This window comes from Haplochromis burtoni, unplaced genomic scaffold, assembly GCF_018398535.1.
Source record: "Haplochromis burtoni strain Fernald_Lab_line unplaced genomic scaffold, NCSU_Asbu1 Contig_181, whole genome shotgun sequence".
NCBI classification, from domain to species: Eukaryota; Metazoa; Chordata; class Actinopteri; order Cichliformes; family Cichlidae; genus Haplochromis; species Haplochromis burtoni.
Genome location: NW_024582542.1, coordinates 779,158 through 783,360, shown reverse-complemented (window position 1 = coordinate 783,360; position 4,203 = coordinate 779,158).

Below are 4,203 nucleotides of genomic sequence, written 5' to 3'. Positions count from 1 at the left end.
CCTCTGTCATCATTTTAGGTGGGGGAACTTGCACAATCGGTGGCTGACTAAATACTTTTTTGCCCCACTGTAACCTTCAGTACAGCAACAACAGAGTGTGATATTTGCTGATATGTGTGCCTTAATCAAGCTTGACTGTGTAATTAGGTTATTTTAGTATGTGGAGCATATAAACACATGCCAAAAGAAACCTATAGTCACATGAGAGGAGGGGTTATATAGCAAACAATCCAGGCAGCTCTGACACTTGATGAGATTACAAGAGTACAACGTCAGCAGAAAAAAGAAATACTGACACAACCTCAGCAATACTGGAAACACACCTACTTCGCTGCCTGGCAGTCTGCCAATCATTGGGTTCTCCAGCTGACTCCAGATATGGCAGCAGACCTCAAAGATCAAGTCCAGCTGTCAACCAAAGCCTCCCAGCTCAGTGCAACAAGTCATCCAAATTAAACGACAAAATATGTTGTTGGCCCATGCCCTCCAGGACAACACACAGGAACAGCAGCAGAAATCTGTCCAAATCCTTTGCTAAAGTAAAAGTATGTGAGAAGCTGCCACTTTGTCCCACTGTGAATAGTACAGCAACAAATTAATAGCTAAATATAGCTAAATATTTTTAGCATCAGTAAAAAAAAAAGTCACTTCTTTTTTTTTTTTAAATGAAATGTTTTATTGTTTCAATACCTTAATAGTAAACATATTTGTTAAAATAGCTTATGTAATTTCTCAAGAAAAAGAAAGATGTCCCTACGTGACTTTGAGTATTACCCTTGGAAATTAAATATTTCCTTCAATAATTTTTAAACCTCAAATCAAACACCTAAGCCCCTCTGACAGAGAAGGAGTCTAGTGTGCTTCACAATCAAGCCCAGTGTTCATTAACCTCTTAATACCGTCTCTGGGTGATACCTAAAATAATTTCAAAAATGTCTGTTATCATTCAGACAACTGACTGCTGAATCTCTGGATTAACACCAGATAACACAGAGCAGCAGTATTTGATGCTCTAGGATAAAAACATGTTAAGAGTACTGCTTCCAGACCAGTCTAGTTTGAATTGACAACATGCCTTAAGTCTGTTCTTGAAAATTATAATTTAGATACATATCTCAAGGCTACATCATGGTGACAGGTGCCCTTGAGATAGGCCTTTATCAGACAGTGGTTGCACTTGTACTTGCAAATATTGGTGAGATTGTGTTTAGCCGAGCTACAGGAAGGGTATAAATGTGTCTTGAAGCAAATAAAGGGAAAGAGTGTAGATGTACAAAGGGAGGCAGATTTTTTGTTGTCGTTGTTGTTCTTTTGCTTTTGTCTTGAAATTAGATCAGATTAGACTTCAACTGTTTGCAAGGAAATTTGTTTTAGAGGCTACAATAAAAAATCTTCAAACCTCATAAATGAACATATACAGGGAGTGCAGAATTATTAGGCAAGTTGTATTTTTGAGGAATAATTTTATTATTGAACAACAACCATTTTCTCAATGAACCCAAAAAACTCATTAATATCAAAGCTGAATGTTTGTGGAAGTAGTTTTTAGTTTGTTTTTAGTTTGAGCTATTTTAGGGGGATATCTGTGTGTGCAGGTGACTATTACTGTGCATAATTATTAGGCAACTTAACAAAAAACAAATACCTATTTCAATTATTTATTTTTACCAGTGAAACCAATATAACATCTCCACATTCACAAATATACATTTCTGACATTCAAAACAAAACAAAAACAAATCAGTGACCAATATAGCCACCTTTCTTTGCAAGGACACTCAAAAGCCTGCCATCCATGGATTCTGTCAGTGTTTTGATCTGTTCACCATCAACATTGCGTGCAGCAGCAACCACAGCCTCCCAGACACTGTTCAGAGAGGTGTACTGTTTTCCCTCCTTGTAAATCTCACATTTGATGATGGACCACAGGTTCTCAATGGGGTTCAGATCAGGTGAACAAGGAGGCCATGTCATTAGTTTTTCTTCTTTTATACCCTTTCTTGCCAGCCACGCTGTGGAGTACTTGGACGCGTGTGATGGAGCATTGTCCTGCATGGAAATCATGTTTTACTTGAAGGATGCAGACTTCTTCCTGTACCACTGCTTGAAGAAGGTGTCTTCCAGAAACTGGCAGCAGGACTGGGAGTTGAGCTTGACTCCATCCTCAACCGAAAAGGCCCCACAAGCTCATCTTTGATGATACCAGCCCAAACCAGTACTCCACCTCCACCTTGCTGGCGTCTGAGTCGGACTGGAGCTCTCTGCCCTTTACCAATCCAGCCACGGGCCCATCCATCTGGCCCATCAAGACTCACTCTCATTTCATCAGTCCATAAAACCTTAGAAAAATCAGTCTTGAGATATTTCTTGGCCCAGTCTTGACGTTTCAGCTTGTGTGTCTTGTTCAGTGGTGGTCGTCTTTCAGCCTTTCTTACCTTGGCCATGTCTCTGAGTATTGCACACCTTGTGCTTTTGGGCACTCCAGTGATGTTGCAGCTCTGAAATATGGCCAAACTGGTGGCAAGTGGCATCTTGGCAGCTGCACGCTTGACTTTTCTCAGTTCATGGGCAGTTATTTTGCGCCTTGGTTTTTCCACATGCTTCTTGCGACCCTGTTGACTATTTTGAATGAAACGCTTGATTGTTCGATGATCACGCTTCAGAAGCTTTGAAATTTTGAGACTGCTGCATCCCTCTGCAAGATATCTCACTATTTTTGACTTTTCTGAGCCTGTCAAGTCCTTCTTTTGACCCATTTTGCCAAAGGAAAGGACGTTGCCTAATAATTATGCACACCTGATATAGGGTGTTGATGTCATTAGACCACACCCCTTCTCATTACAGAGATGCACATCACCTAATATGCTTAATTGGTAGTAGGCTTTCGAGCCTATACAGCTTGGAGTAAGACAACATGCATGAAGAGGATGAAGTGGACAAAATACTCATTTGCCTAATAATTCTGCACTCCCTGTATAGGTCTTACATTTACATAGTAAGATGAATTTAATCAAGGAGTTTTTGGTAGTGTTTGCTTCGAAAAGCAATGAAAAAATGAAAGCAAGGTTAGCTGCTTTTGTAGCTAAATCATCGTTAATTTCCAATATGTGAATGTAGCATCAAATAGAACACTTGCCTTCTGACTGACAGCTGCTGAGGCTGAAAATCCCTTTTTCACATTGCTCTTTTCCTTCTGTTTCAACACCCAGCTAATACCTCAGTTTTGTGTGCATCAACCTCTGGTCCACCTCCTGTAGATCTATGTTTTATAGTGAAAAAGAAGCGCTTCTTCATAGTACCTTTATCCTCTTTTTTCAATCTAACTGTGCAGGTAAGCCTTAACAGTAGCAACAGGCACTGCAGGACTGTTTTTTTTGTGTGTGTTTTTTTTACTAGATAAACTATCCTTTTTAGTCTTTTTTTTAGTCTCTAAAATTCTATTTTACAATTCTATTTCAGTAAACTCTCTTGCTGTTGATCACATACATATAGGTTCTCAATAAAAACAGTAAGTATAAACAAATATGTGCATAAAGCCTGAGTACCCTGAATTTGTTCATTCTCTCCTTTACAAATGTCAATCAATGAAGGCCTAGCTGTCTTACAAAATTTAAACCCACATCTTTGAATTGAATGCTATTACTGTTACTATAACTACTATTACTAATAACAGAATAGAATAGCCCTTTATTGTCATTGTACATGTACAGCAAAATTATGTGTGTGATTTGCGGGGTAATTGTAAGGTATTTGTTTTTGTGTAGGGTAAGGGCATTTCAACACGTATTGGTGAACGATACTCACCGAAAGCATATAAAGCATATATATACACACGAGCACACACACACACGCAAATATTGTCCCAAAAAAATTATTTTTTTCCTTTTTTGGGCAAAAAACGCCACAAACGTTTCATCAAACACTTTTCTCCGAGCAAATCATCACTTTATGAACTACTTTTAAGCATCAGCTTTTCACATCAAAGGAAATCAAATCCATTCGCAAATGCCCTCATTTCTACCATGGTTTAATTTCAGGTTTTTTAAAAAAAAGGAAAGAATGCAGAGCTCAGTGTGCCGATAGCCTACATTCCCACTAAATCCATCAAATTCCTCTTTCATCTGCAGGTTTTTTACTTATAATACTGGTGGCACTTATAACAGTGTGTGTGTGTGTGTGTGTGTGTGTGTGTGTGTGTGTGTG